The following is a 10,803-nucleotide window of genomic DNA, read 5'->3' as shown; positions in this document are numbered from 1 at the left end:
TAAGCACAAACTAGTGCAATCACTCTACGCACTTTCAAATGCAAAATCTAATTTGTGAAAATGCAAATCTTTTTATTTTCAAACTGAGCATTTACTTGTACGAATTTTGGCGCGCAGTCACAACTGTGATATATATATATATATATATAAGCAAAGAAAATGCGTGTATATATACTTCACTTTAACGCGACTACTTGGTCGCAAAAACTTCTCAGTAAAAAATAAATTCTTTACGGCTTAATGAAGTCCGGTTCGCGTTTCCAGCGTACTGTCGGTTCGATCGAGAGGTGATCTCGCAGCTGCAAGTTTCTCAATTAGTTTACCGCACGCTGAATGGTTACGAAGTCAATCTAATGCACTACTATCAAAGCCACTGGTTGCTCCAAATTGAAACGCATAATTGAAACGCATCCCACAGGAGGCCGCGAAGCGCGTACAAGAAAGTTTTCCCCCGTAGGCGTTATGAACTCGGCGCTGACTATTAGATATTTACATATTCCGCTTTACTCGTACGCGGCGGCCAGAATTTCAACAATCCGCGCTCATCTGAACCGAGTGAAGAATCGTCGGGTGCGAATTTCGCGTTAACGGGTACGAGCGCCGCGTCGTGCAAAAAGACGCGGATAAATTGTCGCAGTTGGTGTTTTCATTGCACGTAATCACCGAACTTGGAAAGTTTCGCCAGTTGGAAACTTCGTTAGAAGATCTTTACTGTTAAGAAGCTTTACCGTAAAGTTGCTTTATAAATCGCCTTGCATTAAATATAATCGTTATATCGACGAAACGGATTAAAAGCGACGAGTGTGATTAATTTCTTTCGACAATGAGAGCACAAGTCTCGTTAAGTAATTCGTTTACTTACCTTTTATTGATCAGCTTCGATTGGCCGGATTCTTCTTGGCGGATCGTAATTTTCTCGACGCCGAGGATGTAACCGGATCAGGCATGAGAAAAAAAAAAGACGGGGATGGTTAAAGAAGAACACTGTGAAAATTCTTTTTTCATCTTTCTTTTATAAAACCAAGTCGTAGCGATACTGATAGACTTTTTTTTTTTTTTTTTTTTTTTGTTTGATATTCATACTTTAGTTTTACTCTAATGGAACGCATAACAGTCTGAACATACAGTAAATCATATAGTTGAAGTTTAGGTGAAGTATTAACTAGAGTGTGATTTAAAACTAATTTTTTTTTTTTTTTTTTTTTTTAATGTCAGTATACATCAGTAGTTCACTCTTGTTTCGTGACCTCCGTGACATAACCGCTCGCGACGAGGCGTTAGGTCGATCTCGCACACCTATCGTTGCGAGATTGAGCGATCGCTCGTCTCTCGCGTACTTGATGTTTGTGAGAACATGCGATTTTGAGCACAAGATACGGCAAACGTTTAGATCAGTAAAGCTATTCGGCCATTTTCGCGTCTTTCGCGCGGTTTTCCTCGTCTCGTTAAAGTGCTTCGATTACTCGCCGTTCTTCTTTCCTCCTCTTCTCGCATATTCTCCTTTCTCCCCCCCCCTCCTCAAATTCTGTCCTTTTTCTCACATGCATTCACGCACGCATACACATAGGTTTTTATACTCGTTCATCTCCTTCCCTTATTCTCTCCCCACCGTGTCTTCTTCGTCCGTCACTTTAAGAGTCAACGAGGAAGAGCATGAATTCTCGAGAGCAATACATACGTTAAAGAAAACAAACAATTGTAATTTGTTTCTCGCTTTAAACGCGTCTTTCTCAGTCGCATTTTCATCGATTTCACGTCTTATTATAATATTGTGCAGTATTACAACGATTCCGCCTCTTTCTCGTTAATCGATTGTGTTCCGGCATATACGTTTGAATTTTTTCTCGGTGGCAAGTAAAGAACTTATGGTAGAATTTACATGTTCTTAATTTGTTATAAATATAATAATTATTATCGCTATTTTGTGTGGTATTTTATTTATTTATTTATTTTTTTTTTTGCAAATCAGCGTGCGCAGTGCGGCTAGATTCGTGTCTCGTACAATGCACACATCTGTCTTTCTCGCTCCAACTCCGGTTTGTTTTTTTTTCTTTTCCTCTCGCCATTCTCATATCTTCTCCTCCGAATGTTCTTACATTATATATTTCGCGAACATCGCGCAATTTCCTTCCGAGATTTTCTTTTGATCGTTTCTCACCTATACCACTCGAAACGATTCCGCATTACAGTAACACATTTTTCCGCGCGCCGAAGAAGAATTCGGATTTTCTCGGGATATTGCGTAGTTCTCTTTCCGTGTCGCGAGAATAAGCGAACGCGGGAAAAGAGAAGGGAAAAGGATCGGGGGAAATCCGCGCGAATCAGTCTCACGGCGATTCTGAATGTAAGCGCGCGCTTTATGAATATGATTTCCGGACTCATGCTCGACGTTCGATGTTCTCATCGCATGCTCGTAAACTATTTTTCCGCATTCGGGGTGCGCGCGCGCGAGAACTTCCATTTATTCTTTTATATAACTCATAAGTAATGATGAAGAGATGGCCGCGCTGATAAATGCTGGCACTTTTTACGACTTTTGTCACGCGTTTACCATTAAATTTTAACTACGTTAGCTTTTATGAGCAGACTACCGTAAAAATTTATACGACGCGCTGAGAGAAAGGGAACCATTTTTTTTCCGCGCGCGACTATTTCTTCGTCGTTTCTGCATGCGGAAAAAAACTCGTCGCGGCATACACGCCCTCAATTTAATGTTTTTACGGTGATTCTAGGTCGCGTGCGTGATATATATGTATATATAAATTTGCGCCGCGCGCGTGTTGTCAAATCAATCTCACGCGAATGATTTTTCATCGCGGAGGAGAAAGCTATCGGTGAAACTCAAATAATAAAAAGATCGCTTCGAGACTGAGGAGAGCTTGCACAGCGAAAGACACAGCGATCTAGTATAAATGAAAGTAAGAGAAGTCTTCCGGCGAAAAGTTTTGCAGAGACGGTTTATCTCGTCGAAGTGGATAAAAGCTTTAACGCGTTACTATCGCCAAGGATTTCGCACAAATTTCTTGACGGCACAAATTGGTCCTCCGATCGCTCCCGGGCACAACTAAATCCGTTGTATGTAAGAACAGAACTTTCCCTCGTTTCCGATAAATAATTCCGTATGCCGGAGCGGAACTAACGCCGCGCGCGCTTCAAGAGAAAATGCACAGCAAGAGAACGAAAATTCCATTTATTCTCATAACAACGTGATTTAAGTTACGTCGTATTTCTCGACTTATCATCTGCCTTTGTGCCGCGGGAAAAAAAAACCATTTTGCTGTAATCGTTCTTGTTTACGCTACATATTCTTCCCTATCGTCATTCGCATCTAGCAACAGCGCGAGCTCGTTTTTCTTTGTTAATTAAGTTAATAATATTCGCGTCGCGAATGGTAAATTTGTGACAACAAACATTTGCGTTCGTTGCGAAAATAAAGTTGCTTCTAAACGAAGGGCAAGCGCGTTCCCGTTTCATTAATAGTATCGGGATTTTTCAATAAACCGTGAACTCACTTCGTGAGAGATGTATCGGCCGCGATACAAATTGTCCCGACCCGTTTTCTCGTTCGTTAGGCGAAAATGCGGCGAGAACAGCGAGCGACCTCCTACGTTTGTTTTTTTCCTTTCTCTCGTTGTTTACTAATTACGCTTCAAATTACTGTACGCTCGTGTGTTCGTAACTAGTTGACCGAATATATAGACACAGACGAATATATACACACCGAAGGAAGAAATGGAAGACTTTTATAGATTAAACTTGACATAAAAATGTGTGTGTGTGTAAATTCCGTGTCCGCGCATCGAGAGAGACGGTGTTTTTTCTATTCGGAAAAATGGAAAGCGTGTTAGGCATTGTACATACTTCGTACGCTAGAGTGCAATGTGTGCATCGGTCTCGAGCATATGGTGCGTTGGTGCGTATTTACGGGTAGTTTGTGGTGTTGCATTGTTGCGTTTACGTGTCCCTTTCGTTATTCAAGTGATTTGTGTGTTCGTGTGTAAGCGAAAAAAGATCCAATTGCATACCCGGGAACAAACGTAGCGAAACACAGTGCTCTTAGACATATTTTACTCTCGGCGAAAAAAGAGAGCAGCACGTACAGATACGTGTATATTTATGTTACTCTACATGCGTGAATGTTATATTTTTAAAGAGTTATTTACGATGATTGTTGCATTTATATTAATTGGACGCGCGACGCTCGTAAATAAAACACACCGCTTTGCCATTGTCGTTTCGTCGTTCTCCGTCGTTTCATAATTTTTGTCCAAAGAGATTGAAACAATTCGCGGACACTCGGATAACAGAAATAAATAGGTCTGCACAAATGTATAAAGTTGAAATGGGACATTCTCTGTATGTATATACGTTATGTCTCGTTTTAACATTTGCATCAAAATATCTCGGAAAAAAACGAGTTTTTTGAAAAAACAACAAGAGATCAAACTTTTAAAAAATCAAAAGAGCTATCTGACAAATTGATTAAATTTGAAAAATTTTATTTGAGCTCAGTGGGGTAAGTAAATTCGTTTTACATACGTGTAAAACTTCCGATTTTTTTTTATTGCAGATTTGATTCTACGTCTCAAAATAAAACAATTTTGTTGTTGATTATTTTTTGTTAAACCTTCTCCAACAAGCCCAAAACGAAAGAAATTATTATGTAACGTACCTATTATAAAACGTCGATTTTTATGCATGCAATCTTGAAACTGACAGGTTCTAGAGAAAAAATCATGTTAAAACTCTAAAGTGTAAAAGTGGCGATCGGATAGTTAAATTGAACGTTGCGTTCAAGTTCCAAATTAGATTCTATAAAGCCTAAGTACTTTTTTTTAAATAAACTTATTAATTTATTAACAAAAGCATATTAAAAAATTTCTTATCGCTTATCTAAATTTCACGTCTTTAATTCAGTTTTACGTTTTTGAATGATTGATTTTGGATACAGAACTTATTTTAGACCCAATCAGACTCAAGTTGGTTTTTTTCAAACAAGAACTCCCAAAACAATACAAAAAGAGAGATACGTGATATAAACACGTTTCTCTAAAATCGACAGTTTTGCAAGAGTAACAAGATTTTCAGTTATTTTCGTACTTTTCCAGCCTGACGTCATTCCCGTTCCATATTAGCGTCAATTTTCGTGTCTGTTTTTGTCGCCTTTTATAGAATCCGGTAATGAATAAAAGTATCACGCTGTGAAAACTCGATTGCATGTTACCCGTGTTTTTGACTATTGGTCTCTGTGTGTGTCAGTAAATTGATTACTGTGATGAAACAAAGAGTGGATGTATTGTGCATAGGATTTTCTCGATATGTATACATACATGTACACATACATGTGAATCACGTAGAACTGTTCGCAATTTTTTATTACGTAAAAATCCTCCCGGAATTACATTATCTCGTTGTGCTGGCGGCTTTAAATTCAATTTGATTCTTTTACGTGATTTCGACGGTCTTATAAACTGGTCTCATGACACAAAATGCAAAACGATGCAAAACAAAATTCTATATTTGCCATTATCAGAGGAGTCAGCACGCGTGTGTCAAATATGTTACAAGATATGAATCGCGAGATCCACGTATCAGCATGTTTAAAACTTTGCGCGACAACGCACGGCTGTGCAATTTTCTTTCTTTCACGTCGCGAAAGAAAATTGCATCTTCAACAGTTACGTCAAAAAAAAAAAAAAAAAACAAAAAACAAAAAACAAATAATTAATACAAAAAGTTTTTGTTGTAGAAAGCGTTCAATAGCTTGTAAATTGCAATATAATTTTGTTCTCAATGTGTCATTGTCAAAGCTAAAAAAAACTTTTCGTAGTTAAAAATTGAAAGATTTTATTACGGACACACATACACATTTATAACTTATTTTAGCTGCTCGAAAGATTATTTTCGAACTCGAACGTTTCATTCGATATTTTTAAACGAGATTGAACAGGTTTTTCATTTCTTTCCATCACGCGAGATCCCTGCGACCTATACGACACGTCGTTACTTCGAAAGACCGTGCATTTGTTTAAGCAAAAAGTGTTGACCAAATCCTTTAGGCGTCATTATATATAATATATATGGATAAAAGGCGTCTAAACGAAAAGTGAGACGATGTAATTTTCGAAACACACGCTCAAAGAAGTTTTGATGTTGCTGCCGTATATAGCATCGGGAAAAGCTAAAAAGTGTTCTGAAAACGGTTCCTTATCTCGTTTCTCCATGAGATACAACGCGCCGATGTAATCACGTTTAAATGGCAACGGGAAGGGGTGCATTTTTGTCGTTCTATGCGAGTCTCTCGAGGAGAGACGCAGCTTTCGGAGAAAAGGTCAAAAGGGCTCGTCGCGGAAAGAATTTTCGTGAACAGGCATCCATGTGTCGCGCTACAGTCTCTTTATTGTGATTGTTCAAGCAGTATTCTTTTGTTGTCATAACATTTAGATAGATAGTGGTATGTTCGTTGAATCGGTGTTTGCGGTAATAAAACGGCGAATTTGTCTGCGGACACGCCGGATCGTGTGGCGCAATTGTAAATCGAGAAAAAGTCCCCGAAAGGTCCCGGCGCGAATTAACGGTGTAATCAACTTTGGTCATCAAAATGACCAAACTTTCCGAGCGATATATCGGTATGAAGAGGTAATGTAGGAAATTGCACCGATTAATATGCTTTCTCGAGTTTGGTTTTAGCGACGTTTGCATTAATCATAAGAAAATAATTAACGACATCAATATACGCGGCTGGTCACTATATTCATAGTAATTTTATTCTGGAGTATTTTATTTTATTTTATTTTATTTTTTTTTGTTTTTTGTTTCAAGTGCATATTCAATCTACAACTATCCGAACAGGAACTTTAAAATATAGGTAAAAAAATAGGCTACGAGAGAATCTCGAAAACGAGAGAGAACTAACAATACAATATTCAATTCTAAATTTAAGCGTATGACGGTTTTTGAAAAGGAAAACGATATTAGAAAAATCTTTGGAACATCGCGCATTTCGAACATGATAAACGCTAATGCACACAATAGGAAGCGACACCGCTTGCGTATCTTTTACGGTACATTAGCGTTCGCGATATCGGAAATACGCTGTTGCGAAAAATTTTCCAACAACATTGCCCGTATAATGGTGCGACTGTTAACGCGGTGGAATCGTTGTAACGTGTCGTGACTGACCGAAACGGGAGAGTTGAAAAAAAAAAAAAAAAAACGCATGTTACAATCGAGACGGTGCAAGTACGTAAGTTCGTGAGTCAATACTCGTCAGACGCTTGCACCGCGGTCGTCACCTTGATGTGCGGCGAAGGTAAACGTTTCAAACTACGGAGGGGGTGACGCAAAATGCGACTTCGGCGTTTCGGACGTCGAAAGCATGTTCAGCTTTCCGAGCACGGTGATGATAACTATAACAGCATGCTACGCCACAGGGGTTGAAATTCGCACACCGGGGGGAGAAAAACGCCCACAAATCATAAATGTGAGGTTCACCATTTTGCAACGTTGAATATATATTCGTTAGATCCCGCAGCGTGTTTTCCCTCGCGCGCGCTGCGTATATATATATTTTGCCGAGTTTATCATGCAACACGCCGCCGTCTCGTTACGACTTCGTATCATTCGCTTTTTCGCGCGATGATGAATCCCGGGTGCTGTTTTCCAACGTCTAACTAGCGTGATTCGGTCGTTGGCAATCGCGCGAATCTCTTCTTTTTTTCGTCGACATCCGCATAATCACGTTACATCAATCATGCGACACCTCCCGAATGTTTCACACGAATCCGCAGCGCAACCTTTATTTTCCCGGATAACGCGCGTCTCGCGCGACGGCTGCAAAGACAGCTGTAGGAGGAAACCGACAAGAAAATGCATATTGTGTGTGTGTGTGTGTGTAGCGCGGGGCTTAACGAACCGCCTCTAAAAAGAACTCCGGAGCTTTTCACTCGACCTATAATTAAATCTGGGATTTTAACTCTAGACTTGCGTGGCTTTTTTCTAGCGCCAGTGGCTTAGCATGCTGCGACGGCCCGAGATAGTTTGACTTTGTTGCCTCGGGCACTGTGTGTAATGCACGGCAACGCGTGATCTCAATGATAAAAAATAATGATGAAAATGATATATTCATCATTATTTTGTAAATAGTCTAAAAAAATAACAGTCTTTTCTAAAGAATCTCCTCGGCAATAAAATTTCACAACATGTGCTTCACGTGATATAATATATATATATATATATTATATATAATATATATGTTTTTATTTTATATAACAAATAAAATATTGTCTAAATCAGGTTTGCAAAAATATACATTGTCGTGTTATGTTATTTAAACTCAGAAAGAAAATGGAACGGCGCGCGAATTTCAGAATTTCCGGAAGTGCGCTAAAGAAGTGGTTTGTGTCAACCGATATGGTTGACGCGAGTTGGTAATTCGAAGAAGCTGGAACGCCAAACGTGCTCTCGAAATGTTTACAGTCGCTTCACATTCAGAACTCGCCTTCTGTGCCGACCTAGCCTCGAATTTCATAACGCGTAGTTTGCTATTGTCGCTATAAGAAATCCCATTTAATGGACTGTCGTAATTATTCGATCTTTCAATTTGGGAAATCGATATCTTACAATATCTAAGCCCTACATCAAAAGTTCGCACACACACACGGACTAGAGCCGATTATCTCTTCCCACATGTGTACTCGCGGCTCTGCTCGTGTTTAAATCGCGAAGAAATTAGCTGACGCCCGGCGTTAATTTCTATTATAATATATATATATATATGTATATATATATATATATATATATATACAGTAAAACGTCTCTCGTAAATAGCACTATTTAATTGTATTCGTAAGTTTTGTGGTATTTTTTTTTAATTTGCGTTACTCTCTCATTCTCTATAACAGACAATCAACACTATTAGACAATAGGGCTCTTTTGCATCGGTAATAGTGAATACTAACAATGATGATAATATTGTAATATGATGATAATATATGATATATATATAATATCGACAATAATAGTTTAGTGTATTCAATATATATATATTATTATGTATATATATATATAACTTCATAATATATAATATATATATATATAGATTCTCCCAATTAATAATATATAAGTTCATAATATATATATATATATCTATATAGTCAATCGTTCGTACGTATGCGTGTGTTGTATATACATATATAATGTACGTTTTACAATAATTTATGGTAATTGCAAAAGAGGGTGTAAATCTTTTTACACACTCTCCTACTAGTATTTTCTTATCCTTTGTAAAATTCTCTCTCTCTCTCTCTCTCTCTCTCTCTCTCTCACTCTCTTTCGCACTCTTTCGTTCACGCCAATTTCACGTATCATCGTTCTCAATCCCGTCGCACATTTTGAAAGCGTTTTAGTGATATCACAGTGATTTCATTGCTCCAATATTATCGATAGAGTAAAGTCCGCCGGCGGTGCGGCGTCTCTGGCGCGGGAATTCGTCGTAATGCATCCCGCATGGTGATCGCGATCGCTCGTTCCGGATCCGAGCCGTCCGACGAGCGCATAAATCCGGTGAGGCGATGACGGGAACATAAATCTCGGTCGACGCAAACGACCTCTTCGTAACGAGCACGGGCAACATTTAAAAAGATGCCGTGAAATACGAGCTAAAATTATTCGTAATGCGCAAGCGCAACTCAGAGCACAGCAGATTTATGTTAAACCAATATGTAAAATTGACGCGACGTCCATTTATCTCGGGTTAATTAATCGCTTGGATAATAACGTATTATTTGTTTTTCTTTTATCGCATGTCGGCGTGACATTAATCTCAATTTATTACTATCAATATCTCTGATTGTATACGTAGCTTTTTTTTTCTGTACTGCGCATTTGACAGAAATATGCTTAATGATTTTTGCCACTATAATTTTACAGTTATTGACTTGGTCGAATGTTTCTCGTATAACGAGAACACACCTATAAAACATGATAAATAAACCGTAATTCACGAGAGAATAAATTTGGAATAAATCGAGCCTCACGGGACTCTTTGTAATTGTTTTAACAATATTGTAATTTAACGTTACCGAAAAATCGCCATTCCAACGCCACGGTTTGGCATTGTGAGCGTTCGCGAACAACAATGCTCTCTTCCAGGCGATAGTTTTCGTTATTCCGCAGCGAATTGACTGTCACGTGTAACTGCAGCAAAACGAGTTTTCTCCACACTCGAATAATTCGAAATCGTCTCGTTTTTCCGTCGTTGTCCCGACTTGCATAACTATAAAAATTCCTTCATAAGGTCGTTGCGGTTCGTTTCTCCTGCAAAATTCGGAAATCCGTGCCAAATGGAGAGAGAGAGGAATTTCTTCGCGATCAACCGCGTGCGCGCGCATCGGCGATGAGTCGTAAGATAAAAACGCCGATTTATCGGCGGTTTTGCGATAAATCCGACGGCGGTAGCGGCGCTCTAAGTCGCGCTTTTCATTTCGGCGGAAGTGCTTAATTCGCGAGAGGAGTAGGTTGGGCAAATGAAGCCTGAGCTGCCGAGATTTGTGTTCCCGGGAAAACTGTTCGCGCGCGGTCCGTCGTACTAGCGCGCATCCGCGTTTTCTGTCTTCCGGTCTTTTCCTATTCTTTTCACGACGAATAAACTTTCTCGCCTCACCGAGTTACTCGCAACTGGAACGGACAGCTCGAACTGGCGCGGACCGGCAGTATTAATTTTCTTTCTCTCCCTCCGGGAAAATTTAGAATGAATTCTTTCCGCATCTGGTTCCTTCTCTCTTAGATGCGACGACGATTCCG

The sequence above is a fragment of the Pseudomyrmex gracilis genome, unplaced genomic scaffold (assembly GCF_002006095.1).
Source record: "Pseudomyrmex gracilis isolate BER0280 unplaced genomic scaffold, ASM200609v1 scaffold_81, whole genome shotgun sequence".
NCBI lineage: Eukaryota > Metazoa > Arthropoda > Insecta > Hymenoptera > Formicidae > Pseudomyrmex > Pseudomyrmex gracilis.
The sequence above is the reverse complement of the archived record's forward strand: the minus strand, read 5'-3'. Positions refer to the sequence as shown.